The sequence below is a fragment of the Macrobrachium rosenbergii genome, chromosome 40, assembly GCF_040412425.1.
Source record: "Macrobrachium rosenbergii isolate ZJJX-2024 chromosome 40, ASM4041242v1, whole genome shotgun sequence".
Lineage (NCBI taxonomy): Eukaryota > Metazoa > Arthropoda > Malacostraca > Decapoda > Palaemonidae > Macrobrachium > Macrobrachium rosenbergii.
The window spans coordinates 19,437,666-19,455,165 of NC_089780.1; the positions used below are offsets into that span (position 1 = coordinate 19,437,666).

Below are 17,500 nucleotides of genomic sequence, written 5' to 3' on the forward strand. Positions count from 1 at the left end.
TAAACAAACAAACAAAAACTGTCCCTGGGGAACGGAAGATCTTAATTGTCCCCATAAATATTTATGCTTTCTCATTACAATGCTTATCCTCTTACTTCCAATGGACTCATGCCATCTAATTATTTAGCTTCTGACAATCCAAGGAACTCTCTCTCTCTCTCTCTCTCTCTCTCTCTCTCTCTCTCTCTCTCTCTCTCTCTCTCTCTCTCTCTTCCGTCTCGTAAATATATGAAGATAATCCCAGTGCCATTAAGGTAACGAGAATTTGCATAGAGAATGAAAGCAAAAGGCACTGATCAAAACGCTCCCCGCTGTTTAGCGGAGTATCTGGGTAGATGATAAATGCTTTATACCCATAATGGCGATGTTTGAAAGTATGTTTTAGCGGGAGCATAATTATTTTTACGGACTGCATTTCCTTTGGAAAACAAACGTGTACGTCATCTTCCTGGTCATCAGTTTTAATTTCCTCCGGAGGGGAGCGAGATGAATGGAAATTGCGAGGAAATGCTAAGAAAATGGTAAGGCGGACTCGGGGACCTCGACTGAATTTGGCGTCTTCACGTCAAGATCTTCTTTATCACGGGAGCAGAATACGAAAGGATGGTAATGGTTTAATGCAGGCGAATGCATGTGAAATAATAATGGAGAAACAAAGTTTCTTTTTCATCATTTTTATCCGTCTGTATCACAATTTAAACAAAAATTTAAGGCTTGAAATTTGTCTGAAATGAAATGAAATAATTATTATGGTAACATTAGAAATATTCAGTTAAAATAGTGCGTAAAATTAAGATTTACAATAAGGGAATATTTAGAACGAGGATATAGCATTAAACGTACGGTATATTTCTAAGCAAAGTATTAGTTTGTTCGCAACATTAAAGTTATTCGACGTTGTAAAGTCGACCGCACTGATAATAAATGTACTTGATTTATCACACCAATATCACGTAGTCATTTAGCATTGAACTTCCTTATCCATCATCCCTTATGTTTATGTTTTTAATATCTTATTTTTTAATATTTTTTTTTTTGCTAGAATTATCATCCTCATAAAAGAGAACCAAACAGACCACGAACTTAAAAAAAAAAAAAATACTGTCGTTTCAACCGAGGAAATTACACCCAACCCGGAAATGTTGTGTTTTCTCTGATAAAAACCAGCCAATTCAATGTCAACAGAGATAAGATTAAGCACAGCCCTCACGACTTGTAAGCACTGACCATAAAAACTATATCACGATTGTTAAAACTCCTCTACCCCCGGCGAACTGCCATTATCTCCAGTGGCCGAAACAATTTCGCGAAAGGCTAATTCTCCGAATTACACGCCGTGAAATGTCTCTCGGAATAATACCGCGGGAGTCTATCCGGAGGAGGTGATTTTTAATGGCGCTGAAAGAGCGAAAGCTCTGGCCCGTGATAAATCTTGCAGCTTAAGTGAGGGGAGGAGAGTCTCGAAGGTGAAAACTCTCTGAGTGAAGCGGAGGAAGATTGATGGAAGGGAAGTCGAGCGGAAGTCAAAAACGACTTGTATTTTGGAATAAGGGAGAGACGTTTGTGATCTAAATGAACCCGCGAGTTCATTTCGAGAAAGTCTCTTTCGAAAATGATGGAAAGAAAAGTCAAGTATATCTTAGTTTAACCAGACCACTGAGCTGATTAACAGCTCTCCCAGGGCCGGCCCGAACGATTAGATTTATTTTACGTGGCTAAGAACCAATTGGTTACCTAGCAACGGGACCTACAGCTTATTGTGGAATCCTAACCACATTTTGACGAGAAATTAATTTCTATCACCAGAAATATATTCCCCTAATTCTTCACTGGCCGGTCGGAGAGTCGAACGCTGGGCCAACAGCGTGCTAGCCGAGAGATCTACCCACCCCTCCAATGAAGGACTCGAAAATGATGGATTGTGCAATGGACCGTACCTTCTGAAATTTATGCTCCTTGTTTTATACTGCACAGTATGTAAATTCAAGCGAATCTGCACAGTATGTAAATTCAAGCGAATCTGCAAAGTATGTAAATTCAAGCGAATCTGCAAAGTATGTAAATTCAAGCGAATCTGCAAACTATGTAAATTCAAGCGAATCTGCAAAGTATGTAAATTCAAGCGAATAACTTATCAGAAATGTAAATGGAAAGGTGGAAGATTAGAATCAAACCGTTGTCACAGATAATGCAATCTGGCAGGTAACTTCAGAACACTATAATTTTTCTATGCGTTGTCTATAGTAAACTTTATTCTGGAAAGTTGTGTGATTCCAGAAGGCAACGATTTTTTTTTTTTACCTATTGCGTACGGAAAACTTTATTCTTATCGCCATTAAATAATAACAATAATTTTAGGGCTAACTTCCAAACAGTCTTTGGATGTTAGTGATGTACGTTAAGCGTGAGTTATTCCTATTAAGAATATTCTGTATTAAGAAACAAATCTGTGATACTCTTCTATAAAGATGACAGTTTAATTTTTATTTTTACACATGCATAAGAATTCTTCCCTACAGCAACATTTTTAAAGACTAAAGAAATGGTATTTCTAGGTCCCCTAAAAAAAATCACACACACAAAAACACATTATCCCTATCACTCTCTTTCAACCTAGTTAACACAAATAACTTCCTGTTATCTAGAGGCAGGGAACAACTTGCTATCAAATAACCAAGGAATTGCTGTGGAACGAAATGAAATAGATGCCTTCCTCTATTCTTTGCCTGTCAATGAAGATTTGGCTTTCAAAGATAAAAAAAAAAAGTTAAATTCTACTATTTGGTGGATAATGCAGTCAAGGATTTATTTTATCATTAATTTTATTATTGCATCACAAAGCAATTACTTATTTCGGCGAATAATCTACAAAAGTATTGTTTTTTGCTAACTTTCCTATAACTGCAGCTGTATAGTGTTCTTATCTTTATATAAAAAAGAGAGAGAGAGAGAGAGAGAGAGAGAGAGAGAGAGAGAGAGAGAGAGAGAGAGAGAGAGAGAGAGAGAGAGAGAGAGAGAGAGAGAGAGGAATTTCGTAGAAATCAGTGCTCAATTAACCTTTGAGAACAAAGAAGTACGAAAATTACAATTATAACAATATTCGCTTCAACAAATGCCTAGTAGATACCCACCCCTCTATTATTTTCAGTTATCTACGAAAATTCGATTCAAAAAGGATATTTATAAAAACGAACATTACTGAATGCCCAAAAAATATGGTCAACAAATAACCTTTTTTGTTCCTTTCGTCTTTTAGAAATAACAGGGAATATCCTCCAGGTTTTCTCTAACCCACCGGTCAATTCTATCTAATTTCTTTTTCCAGGAGAGCAAATTTTCAGAGAAATGGCTTAGAATAACAAATAACGGGAAGATGAACGTCAACTAAAGAACATTTACTGTCAAAGTCTTTCACAGTTTTTACCACCGGAAATAAATAAGAGAAGACTCGGACATATACCCGATGGAAGACCTTTCCTTGGTATTTAAGAAAAGAATGAGATTCTTTTGTTAGAAATCCTTTGTCATAACTTCCTCTTGTACTCTATAACTCTATTAAGTTCCAGGAAAATGAACGAAGTCATATTACATAAGTAAATATAAGTCATACAGAAAGGCTTTCTCTATAATGCCCTGCTGTATAGTTACACAAAAAAATTAAGATACAAAAGTCTATAGTTTCCTAATCATTGAACAGTTGTATAGTCAGCCAAAAATAAGGCGGAAAGGTCTACATTTTCCTAATTAGTGAACAGTACAGACTAAAAACAAATCACAAAATTCATTTCCTGCCTGAAATGAGGCAGCCGCTATTTGAGTTACTAACTGTGATATGGCAGTTTAACCTCCAGCCTCATTAGCAATCCATCTTCAATATGTGAAACGAATTCGTATTCAGGTTCTTCATAAATGAATCCTACTAATTGGAGAAGATGAAAACGCAAAACACCTGAACAATAAACCTGTATAAAATCTATGAATGTTTGCAATGCCATAAAAATATCGGTAGCCTATTCGATATTCCTCTTGTTTATCGATAATTAACGGAGTTTCCATTACAGTAATGATGAACCACAAATCCTCTCTGAAAGCCGATTGATATATGAATTAATTCACTTTCCAATCCCACCATTTTGACTTTTCTCAGATAACAGACTTCAGCTTCAATCCTGAGAGATCAGATTAATTCGGATATATGACATTTCTCTTCAGACTTCAGCCAGCGGTTGCGTAATATTATAATACTCGAGATAAATCAGTCTGAGAGAGAGAGAGAGAGAGAGAGAGAGAGAGAGAGAGAGAGAGAGAGAGAGAGAGAGAGAGAGAGAGAGAGAGAGAGGTATTAAGAACAAAACTTAACCTTTACATTTTTTTATGAAAAGGATGAATTTCAAGCTGCAAAAGTAAGTAAAAAAACCTTATTAAGTCTCTCTCTCTCTCTCTCTCTCTCTCTCTCTCTCTCTCTCTCTCTCTCTCTCTCTCTCTCTCTCTCTCTGTTGTTATTATTACCACCTGCTGATACATTAAAGCCTCACAAGGCGTTAGAAAAATTTAAATAAATTGTTTGAAAGAATCAGCATAGACAGGCGAGAGTCAGTAGAGTAAAAATGCATTCTACGATGGAGCAAAGATTATAAAATAGTTTCCATATAAATACGGGACAACGAAATATAAATATAAAAAAAATTATCTTTGCATCCTCTTTCAGTACATCCATCTTAATTGCCTTGAAGGAGGGGCGTGATGAAAGGAAAAGGCGAGAAGCAATAAAAAGACAATTGAGTTAAGCCAAGGGAATTTGTAGGGATGGAGAGTAATGGTGAGAGGAAATGACTCAACCCAAAGAAAAAAAAAACAGAGACAAGGCTTGGTCTGCTGCAAGGAAGGAATATTATATGGAACTGAGTGAAATAAGAACAAGAGAGATAATGGAAACTTAGGACATAAAAGTGTTAATAAGTCGAAAGGTGATTTCCATTCAAATTTCCATCAAATAATTTACTTTTAAAAGGAATAAGGGATGCAATTAGAGAACAGGGGTACAATTTCTTTTAATGTCTTCAGGATTAGTTCTGGTACTTGATAGGGTTTCTACTGATATATATATATATATATATATATATATATATATATATATATATATATATATATATATATATATATATATATACATATATATATATATATATATATATATATATATATATATATATATATATATATATATATATATATATATATATATATATATATATATTATATATATACATACATACACACACATATATATGTGTGTGTTTGTATGCAAATGATTGATACCTACTGCCTAACAACGAACCTTCGGCAAATTTCACGGATCAGCGACGCAGTAGAAACTATCTTTTCAAATTCTTTCGATCTTTGGACATCTGAATTAAATGCTCCACCGACCAACCATATCGGGAGAAGACCAAAGAAATTCTTTCAATGATTTTCTTGTTAGAAGAGACATTTTTCCAAGTTTTCTTATCGCATTTCTTAAAGAAGTATGGACATGAAATAGACATTCTTTCTTTTTTCGCTTTATTTCCTTCCGTTCTTAGTAGGTGTCTAGAAAGTCCCTGAAATGAATAGAGAAAAGCTATGTAACATTTCCTCGATTTTATTTCTTTATATAATTTTTACCATTTCTAAGCTGGATAAATATTCTTTGGTCCTTTATTTCGAATTGACAGTAATCTTTAATTTGTTTAGCATATTAAAAATCAAAAAACCTTATATAAATAATTTATTTTACTCGATTTAGTAACACACATCAATCACACATACTTGCCTGTCGTTACCTGCGTGTACCGAGAATGCTCTATAAAACAATTTTTTTTCTTCCTTTAAAAATTATGGCTTAAGTCTCATGCATTAACCCTCATTTATGAGTATTAAAGAATCCTCTGTACGTACTGGGTTTCCTTGCGTTTTGTCCTTACTGCCTTATACTTTAAGATCAGTGTAGAATTCTAATAATTTTAACTTTTTATAAGACTTACTCACTTGTATATTCATGTATTCAATTTATCCCCCGCCAGTATAAACAGACATTCTCCTGTGAAATCTACTATTTACATAAAAACAGAACAGACATTCTCCTGTGAACACTATTCTTTCCATAAAAACAGAACAGACATTCTCCTATGAAATCTATTATAAAAACAGAACAGGCATTCCTACTATGAAAACTATTCTTTCCACAAAAACAGACCAGACATTCTCCTATGAAAACTATTCTTCACATAAAAACAGAACAGACATTCTCCTATGAAAACTATTCTTTCCATAAAAACAGACCAGACATTCTCCTATGAAAACTATTCTTCACATAAAAACAGAACAGACATTCTCCTATGAAAATTATTCTTCACATAAAAACAGAACAGACATTCTCCTATGAAAATTATTCTTCACATAAAAACAGAACAGACATTCTCCTATGAAAACTATTCTTTACATTAAAACAGAACGGACATTCTCATATGAAAACTATTCTTTACATAAAAAAACTATTCTTTCCATAAAAACAGAACAGACATTCTCCTATGAAATCTATTCTTTACTTAAAAACAGAACAGACATTCTCCTATGAACACTATTCTTTCCATAAAAACAGAACAGGCATTCTCCTATGAAAACTATTCTTTCCATAAAAACAGAACAGACATTCTCCTATGAAATCTATTCTTTGCTTAAAAACAGAACAGGCATTCTCCTATGAACACTATTCTTTCCATAAAAACAGAACAGACATTCTCCGATGAAAACTATTCTTTCCATAAAAACAGACATTCTACTATGAAAACTATTCTTTACACAGAAACAGAACAGGCATTCTCCTATGAAATTTATTCCTTACCGAAAAAACAGCTTATGTACGCGAATAACTCTATCAGGAATAGATCCAGAAAAGAAATGTGGTTGGGATTTAAGTAAGAGGGTGAATGGCCTCGTTAGTTATCCTTGCTTTAAATAGATTTCAAATTGGGGGAAAAAGCACCCCGCTTTTGGAAAGCCATTAAAGGGCTCGTTATCTTGTTGCTGTTATGAAAAATAATTCAATACTTGGTTAATTGGTTAAAATTGTAATATGTAGCAAAGTCTACATATTGAGTGCAATGGAGATTTATAGTCAATATGCCTAGAAAAACATAACAAACATATCCTATTAAACAGTATTGAATCTATAAGGTACACTTAATAATGTTGCCAGTATATAGGATTAATATTTTAGGAGAGAGAGAGAGAGAGAGAGAGAGAGAGAGAGAGAGAGAGAGAGAGAGAGAACGTGCGTGTGTGTGCGAGATTTAGGTACGATTGATGCATGGTTGAACGTTAGCCCCTAATTATGAATTTTTCCAGATATAAATTATATAAACACACACACTCACACGCGCACACACACTCACACGCGCATACACACACACACACACACACACACACACACACACACACACACACACACATATATATATATATATAGAATTGAATGCATGTGTACATGTTTCACAGAAACAAATTCCTACCACACATCGGGGCCGAACCCCGGTCTTTCAAGTGAGAGTCCAGGGATTTAGCGATTCGTCCGCACACTTAGGCAGGTCAATTACCTTTCTTGTTTGACCATACTATAAGTGCGTTGACAGAAAATACCGCTTAACCTATCATCCAATCCCAAAATACCCCAAAAATCTCAATTTCCACATTACAATATTCTAAATACAACAAAAATCTTGCTGTACGTCTCCAATTTGTACTGATTAAACTTATATATATATATATATATATATATATATATATATATATATATATATATATATATATATATATATATATATATATATATATATATATATATATATTTTTTTTTGGAGGGCGCCACTCCAGCTGAGATGTTCTCATCTTAGCAGTGTCGAGGAGGCTGGGAGATAGGCTGATACCACTGATCTCCTTGACAACAAGGGTATCAAGAAGGGATTAAGGGTCTGAGGAAGATGCGACCGTTCGTTGGGATCATCTCCTCATTTCCATTTGTAGAATTGGGGAAGGTCTGGGAATGGGCAGCCTCCTCATTTATATGTAAACAGTTTAGGTTTTTAGTTGCGTTCTCGTTGTTGTTATTTGGTTTTAGTTATCAGGTATTTTCTGTAAAAATGTCAGTTCTTTTAGTTGTTAGTCTGATGTAAATTCATTACACAAATACTATGTAAATAATAGATTTCACAGGAGAATGTATGTTTATAGTGGCGGAGGATAAACTGAATACATGAGTATGCAAGTGAGTAAATCTTATAAAAAGGTAAAATTATTAGAATGTATATATATATATATATATATATATATATATATATATATATATATATATATATATATATATATATATATGTGTGTGTGTGTGTGTGTGTGTGTGTATAATACATGTGTGTGTGTACAGGTACACACATTCTAAAACTGAAAAATTCAATGAAAAAAATATACTCATTGGTTCTGGAATAACATCCATCGGTAATCATGAATGATAAAAAAAAATCATTAGAAGGAGTCCTCGTCCCTTTTATAGGTTCGCAGAATTCTCCAGAGATGAAAGGTTCAAAAACTGGAACAGAAATTGAATTGAGGGTTCGAGTATGTTTTGAAGAACTACGCCGAGTTCTTCGGACCCGAATGTTTTTCTTCTTTTGCAAAGGGAATGGAAATATTTAGATTTGAAATTGAACTGCGCCTGTCAGGATGTTATTTCCTCTTCCTTTAGAAAAAAATAATTTTCTTTCCATTTCAAGAAAAAACACTTTCGGGTTAAAATCTGTTAAATTTTTTAATATTTCTTTCCTCTGACGGGAGCGATCAATTCTGATATCTCATATCAAAACTGAATAGCACATAAATGGCATATATTCTGTGATAAGAAAAAATTATTAAGAAACACATCACGTGATATGTATCTTTCCATGAAGTCTCAGTTAAGTACACAAAAGAAGGAAAATAACTCAAATTAACAGCTCTCTCTCTCTCTCTCTCTCTCTCTCTCTCTCTCTCTCTCTCTCTCTCTCTCTCTCTCTCTCTCTCTCTCCCCTTTCCTACGTTGTTTCCGATTGAATATGAACATATATTACTGATCACCATTTCATAAAAAAATGAATAAAAAAATGAACAAGTGTTTCGTAAATAAAAATTGAATAAAAGAAATTTCAATGCAAAAACACCCGTATGGAGAAGCAGGGAGAACTTAGACATTCATTTTCCCTTAGAATTAATTTAGGAACTGGTTCCTTATTCTCCACAGGCACCGTGACATAATTTCGAGAGGAATCTAATTAATTTGAGGTGAAAAACATCTTTCATCACCTGCCCAATAATGATTAGGCCACTTAACATTTGGGTACTTACGTAAGGAGAGAAAGTTCAAGGACGAAAGACTATTTTGAAGGGAAATCTGTTCCTTTTTTTAATTAACAGAACTTTCTGAAAAACTATTCCAAAATAATAATAATAATAATAATAATAATAATAATAATAATAATAATAATAATAATAATAATAATTATTATTATTATTATTAGTTATACAAATAAGTCAAAACATATATACAGAATTCAAGCATGGCAATACTAACAAAAATGAAATATCAATTCAACTCTAAACATGTAAAAAATGCGCCAAAGTTTCTTCGGCGCAATCGAGTTTTCTGTATAGATTATAATCAAGGCCACCGAAAATAGATTTATCTATCGGTGGTCTCAGTGTAATGCTGTATGAGCCGCGCCCCATGAAATTTTAACCAAGGCCTGGTGGTGGCCTGGCTTATATCGTTGCCAGAAGCACGATTATGGCTAATTTTAACCTTAAACAAAATAAACACTACTGAGGCTAGAGGGCTGCAATTTGGTATGCTTGATGACTGGGGGGTGGATGATCAACATACCAATTTGCAGCCCTCTAGCCTCAGCAGTTTTTAAGATCTGAGAGCGGACAGAAAAAAGTGCTGGCGGACAGACAAAGCCATCTCAATAGTTTTCTTTTACAGAAAACTAAAACCTTAACAGCGACATTTAAAGGTATTTATATCCTTACGGCAATTTAACCAACTGAAAAATACGGACACAAAATCACTCTGTATTAGTTACATTTAACAAGTTATTGCATTGGTTCACTTTACTTTTTTTTTTAAGGTGAAATCTCAATTTGTATGTCTAATTTCTACTCTTTTGTTGAGCAGATTATCATATTGCTTTTACGGTTTACTGTGGTGAGTATGCGTTTCCTTGAAAAAATGTAATTCCTCTTTTTGCCGGTGTTATTTTCTTGTATTTTCGTCATTGTTTATAACAAGGAAAGAAAACAAAAGTGTATTTACATATTATATCAAGCATTGGTTATATTCCGTGTGCAGAACTATTACTTTTAATGAGTATTTTAGTTTTCTGTAAAAGACAACGATTCTGCCAGCTTTGTCTGCCCGTCCACACTTTTTCATGTTCGCCCTCAGATCTTAAGAACTACTGAGGCCAGAGGGCTACAAATTGGTATGTTGATCATCCACCCTCCCGTCATCAAACATACCAAATTGCAGCCCTCTAGCCTCAGTAGTTTTTTTTTTTTTATTTAAGGATAAAGTTAGCCACAATCGTGCATCTGGCAACGATATAGGAAAGGCCGCCACAGGACCGTGGTCAAGGATTCTTGGGTCGCGGCTCATGCAGCATTATACCAAGACCACCCAAAGACAGATCTATTCTCGGTGGCCTTGATTAAACGCTGTACAGAAAACTCGATTGCGCTGAATTTACTTGGGGGCATTTTTTACTTGTTTTGTTTTCTAAATAAGATGACGGATTTGTATCTTCCAATTCACTTCCACTCATTAACACGATAATCATATTCTTGTAAAACAATCAACACAGTCTCTCTGATGACCCCACTGAACGCACTGTGTTGCCAAAATTAAATAAACGATTAAACGAATTACGAGGAAATATAAAGCCATTTTTTCTGCACGAGCCAAATCTTTTGTGATCTCGTTCACGTTATTCGTTTCAGCTTTATTGGCCCTAACGAGGTGTCACTTAGCGATGGAATAAAATAACATTTAATCGAGAAGTGAGTTATGTAATCGAGACGTGAATTATTTGGCCGATTAGCGATGTAAAACACCGAGCAGGTTTAAGTGACTTTCATTAAATATAGAATAGCTGGTTATTGGGTGTTTTATACTTTCATTGTCAGGGCTGTTCGTTGCTTTGGGATATGCAATGCTGCTGTATAATGTTAGTCAGTATGATGTATTGCTGTATACGACGGTAAAGAGGTGGTGGTGATTACAATGACCACAGCTGTTCCCGAAATGCGGTATATGCAAGGTCGTTTAGAGAATTTTTGGTAATGTGAATGTATTGGGATACTGACATTAAGATATATATGTATAAGATATATATATATATATATATATATATATATATATATATATATATATATATATATATATGTATATATATTATACTGTATACATATATATATATATACATATGTATATATATTACTGTATATATATATATATATATAATATATATATATATATATATATATATATATATATATATATATATATATATATATATATATATATATATATATATATATATATATATATATATATATACACACACACATACATAAAATAAACATCGAGAGAAACAATACCAAGTTTCAGGATCTATTCACCAGGTACAATAAACGCCGCGGCAGTGGTCTCCGGGGAGTGTGCCATTGCTACCGGGAATAAAGATTTAGAACGGCCGCGTAAAAGCATTGGAATCCTATTACAAGAGAAGAACTTGAGTTTATGCGTTTTCGGTGCTCCCAATGTCCTTCGGAGGAAGAAGAAGAACATTCGCTGCTACAATGGCATTACTTGATGTAATTGTGTATATTTATTTTATTTATATATTGGCGTTGGTGTTTACTTTTTAGCTTATTGTCCAGGAAATTTACTGAAATCATTTTATTGGTTCTTGTGAATGGCAGCAAATGTCGTAAAAATGATTTTTGGGGGTATTTGGGACAAATTTAATGAAGATAATTTTTTATAAGTTTATCTTAATTGTTTCATTATTGAGATATCAGTATATAGCGAATATAAATAATACTAAAATGAGTAGTTTTAGTATTAGTATTATTGATGAAAAACTATTACTTTGTAAATTATGATGCCAGTTACAGAATACATCTACGATGGAAGTTGACCCAGCCAAAGAAAAAATAAATAAATAAAAGGTATGAAAAATATCACATTTATCAACGATTACACAATATTCTTTCCGTTATTAATTAAAAGTAAAGGGCCGAAAGACCCTTATATCGTCCAATTAGTTTTGTAGAAGCGGCAAAATATGATTGCTTTTTCAGTATAGCAGTTATTAATTTTCTCTCTACGTATTTTGCAAATAAAACGTAATATTTTTTCGTTTGTAACTTATGAAAGGAACTAACGCAATTCTGTGATATTCATGAAACTCGAATATGTTGAATTTATATTGCATCGTGCAGGTAAAAGATATGCTTTCATATTTCCAGCATCATGAAACTGGAATCGATAAATCTCTTCAAAATCACCTTAACTGTATTAGGAAGAAATTTTCTGTGTTAATAAACTTAATTTTTTTTGTAATAAATCTGGCTTCCCTTCCAACTGTCCTCCATCGCTTCAGTGGAACAAAGTGTAAAGTTTAGTTTTAAAATTCGTGAGTCTTTTTTTTAAATTTTTTAGTAGCCTAGGCTATCGTCAGGGGAAAAATGATCATTGTTAATTATATATTCATACCAATTTTCAAGTATTTACCAATTTTGACTGTTTAAGAAGGGTTCTATTACAATTATTTTTTGATCAATCGATTCACAAAAAAATAGAAAAGGTATATTGGAATTCTTCAGGATTATAATGTGAATCGCATAGTACATATAAGAACAAACAGGAACTGGTTTCATTAGAGAACAACGCGCAGAACAACTGAATATATTTCCTCAACCACGAAGACTGTGATCTGCATACTAAAACGTACCTAAAAGAGAGAGAGAGAGAGAGAGAGAGAGAGAGAGAGAGAGAGAGAGAGAGAGAGAGAGAGAGAGAGAGAGAGGAGGTAGTTGGGCGGGTGGGGGGTTGGGAGGTTGGAGAAAAGGCACCAAGACTACTTGAGACGATAATTCTGTTACCTGAGAGAGATGAGAATGCATATCTTGGAACACGGACTTTGCTTCAGGAAATTGGACCATATCCGAATCCAGTGAAATTTAGATTACAATTTCCTCTCCAGAAAGTAAAGGAGAAAACTCTCGCTTTTACGTAGTATCAGTTTGGGTAAGAGAGAACAAGAACTTACGTAAAGACATTTTTTTTTTTTGTGCTGGAACTAACTACATAGAGGTTTTATATACTACATTAGCATATTTTTGCATTATGCAATTATGCATTTTATGCAGGATTGCTGTGAATGGGAAAAAGGATGTAATGATAATTTTCTTTCACCCATATATTAGTTGATCAGTTTACAGGAAACGAATAACATTTAAGACATTATACTTTATATCCAAAACTCAGTTGGATACAATATATATATATATATATATATATATATATATATATATATATATATATATATATATATATATATATATATATATATATATATATATGTAATGTTGATAGTATTAGTGAGGTCTGTTAATAATGATTTTATGTCAATACATAGCACATAATTGAAGGAAGTATTTGAATTAATTTCGCATGGCTTTTTTGCATCTGCTATCTGTTCAAAGCTTATATTAAGTCCTTTTTGCATGTATTTTGTTTCACGTTGTCAGTTATACAGGGAAAACAATCAGTTTTTACAATTCAGGCTCTTCTGTTGGACCATATTTTTCATAATTCCAGCTAAAATCCGTTTCCACTGACTTTCTACGAATGGATTAATAACTGTAGATGGTGATTTAAAAAACACTGGTTTCCAAATGATTATCTTTACTTATATCTTCTTGAATTTTTTATAATTTTTTGTTTTGTTTTATAATTCTATTCATTGATGAAACGCGATGATATCAACCGTAAAATCATTGAAATAAACCTAATGGAATATGATATTCCTTCACTGTCAGGAGTTTGACGAAGGAGTCCTCCATTACTCAACCTGTATCAAATGATACACGAAGGTTTACAGAGAACAGAAATCTGATAATACCACCAGGCATATTGCTTAGCAGACCTTGAGCTCTTCCTGTAACATAAACATATAAAACAATTAACTATAATTTTCTTATGAACTATCAACTTATTTCCTAACATACATCATGAGACCAAATTATATTCATTTTGAGAGAGCGACCTTTTAGAGTTATTGTATGTCTGAGGGTTATGGTGTCAATGTCGCTTCATCAGTCCAGGATATACGTTCTTTGATGTTCTTAAGAGTATTAGAGAGATTTTTGCTTCCTGATATATTTTCTTTGCATCGTTTCCTCTTTGCTTCACATAATCTTTCCTAATGGTTCAGACTTTGTTTTCCAGAGTGTAGTTTTCTCTCGGCTTGGAAGCAAGAAGATACACGTCTTACTTTAAATATAAATTATATATATATATATATATATATATATATATATATATATATATATATATATATATATATAATGTATATATAAATATCATTCACTAAACGCACATATAGACATTTTACATAACGACGAATATGTATACAAGTATGTGATGCCTAGAAACCTTTTAAAAAATAGAACATATGAACGAACTGATCCAGAATAAACAGATGTGGGAGACATATTTTTCCTTCCATTGACAGCTTCATAAACAATATATCACGAAAACACTCGTCAACGTCTTGCGATATTCAGAAATCTCCTCCGAGATATTTCGAGACACGGGGATATATTTACCCCAGTCTTGAACTCACGACACTACAACTATTAATATCTGGAAAACAGTACAATCCAGACACGTGTATTATCTCATGGAACAAAAGAAACAGTCTCGCCTGAACAATGAGCTCTGTTTCCTAATGGCGTGATAATCTGCCGCAAATTTTATGGTTATTTAAACCACTTTTTTACGACGATTGTCCTCTTTCTTGTTCTTTTTTTTTATTTCTCGTAATTGTCTAAACAAACGATAATATGTACACAATCAGTTTTAATTAATGAAGTTTTAGTTCAGATAAATCTTTCAGTAAAACAGAAACTTTTCATGGAAAAATTTCTACCTTCATCGTCGATTGTAGTTTTCTGTCCATTCCGCATTTGTTTAAGTTCTCTTTCTCTCATTTTTATATATATATATATATATATATATATATATATATATATATATATATATATATATATATATATATATATGTATATATATTAAGAGAAAAGGAGAGAAGAAGAAAACACAGAAATCAAGGCTTTTAATAGCTCAAACTGGAAGGAATATTTTCCATCTTTACTATGTATGCTATGTAACAATCCCCAAATCTCCCTATTTGGACGAACCTCCCATAAAGAGGGATTTTCATATCACTAACACCACAACACCTCCCCTAAGGTCACTGAACACCGTAGTTTCCCCTCCTAGGAAAATGATTAATTAGTTATGATGCATTCTCTTCAGATCATCATTACTTCCATAATGGCTCATTACTGGCTCAGTATTCCACTAATCCCTGTCCCGCTCTTTAACAAATATTTTTCGGCTTATGAAAGTGATGTGAGTACTTCTTCGTCATGACATTTGTACTGAGTCTTCGTTGCTGTAACTAAGATCTAGAGCTTGGCTGCTACGTCCTAGTACATTTATTTTTCATCATTAAATTACATTTTTCCTTCAATGAATGAAAATTTGCCTTTTCAGCGACTTTCAATAGATAAAAAATCTAATCTGAATTATGTCATGAACATTCTGATTTCCTATGACTGATATGATGTTAGTTATTTCTTAGCCTGTTTTTTGGTAGAAGTGTGAAAGTTGTATGGGAAAGAGTTTTTGGAAAACTACTGAAGTTAGTACTGAATGCACGATGGTGAAGAAAAATCAAATCAGTATCTTTATTCGATATTTACTGCAGTTAAAAATATGAACTGTATGTGTATAAGCACCTCTATATATTGATTTAACCAAAATGATGCCAAAACTTTATCCAATAACATTACAATTTCTTCATCGTCAGGGGATCGCTCATTCCTCGGAAGGACAAAATAAAGAACAGAATCTTCCCTGAATCTGAAATCTTTATCTGTCGGGAGAAAAAATGACTTGTAATAGATAACGTTCTCCTATTTTCCGAACTTGTCTTCTTCTTTACACTTGGGAAATCATTTTGGACGAGGCAACCTCAGTAAAAAAAAAAAAAAAAAAAAAGAGAAACTATTGTAAGACTTACGGACTTCAACTCATTTGTGAGGATTATGGCTCTCTCTCTCTCTCTCTCTCTCTCTCTCTCTCTCTCTCTCTCTCTCTCTCTCTCTCTCTCTCTCTCTCTCATAAAATGAAAGAAAATTGTTCAAATAATTCCTTGGAATACAGGTATTTTGAGAAGCAGTAACTGAGGAATACATAATAAGAATTATGGAAGACCTAATACGAAGTATAGAAGACAATACAAATTATAGATGAAAATCCGAATTATAAAAGGTTAAAACTGACTGCTGATTTGATATGCATCATGGCAGATTTTATCTTTTTAATACGGAAAATTCGTATGATTTTAAAATGTTGTTTCCTGCCATCTTTGTTCTCTCCACGAATACTAAATGAATAATCAACTACATGAGAAATATTATTGGTCTTCTAAGCATAAATGTAACCCACTTTTCCCAGGTTCATCTTCTCAGGATAAATTCCTGAAGCATTGTTTTTTTATCGTGACACAGATATCCACACTAATTAAGTATATACCAAGACCAGATTACACACTCGCCTAAATCTCCCTAATTCTCGTGCCTTCTTGATTAAAAATATGATACCCTGATGGAGTCTAGAGAGAAAAGAAGAATCTCGAGGCCTTCCAAAGAGTTCGAGCTTTTAGCAGCTAATGGAAGGCAACTGACTTCTCCCCACATCTCGTCTGTTTGCCTGGATCAAACAGCCTGATTGAAATACACTCTGGACATATCTTGGGAGTGTGTGAGTGTGTGTGTGTGTGTGTGTGCGTGTGTTTGTGTTGAGAGAGAGAGAGAGAGAGAGAGAGAGAGAGAGAGAGAGAGAGAGAGAGAGAGAGAGAGAGAGAGAGAGATCATAAATGTTATATATAATCAAGAAGAATGAGATAAAAAAATTTTAAATATATATATATATATATGTGTGTGTGTATAATATATATATATATATATATATATATATATATATATATATATATATATATATATATATATATATATACATATACATATACATATACAGTATATATATATATATATATATATATATATATATATATATATA

At 33.2% G+C, this 17,500-nt stretch overlaps 1 long non-coding RNA gene across 1 annotated transcript in view; it reads right to left on the reverse strand.

Annotated features, from left to right (window-relative positions):
* The window catches only part of LOC136826218 (uncharacterized), a 466,686-nt gene that overhangs the window by 90,806 nt on the left and 358,380 nt on the right, over positions 1-17,500 (reverse strand). The gene's annotated exons all lie outside the window — the stretch shown is intronic.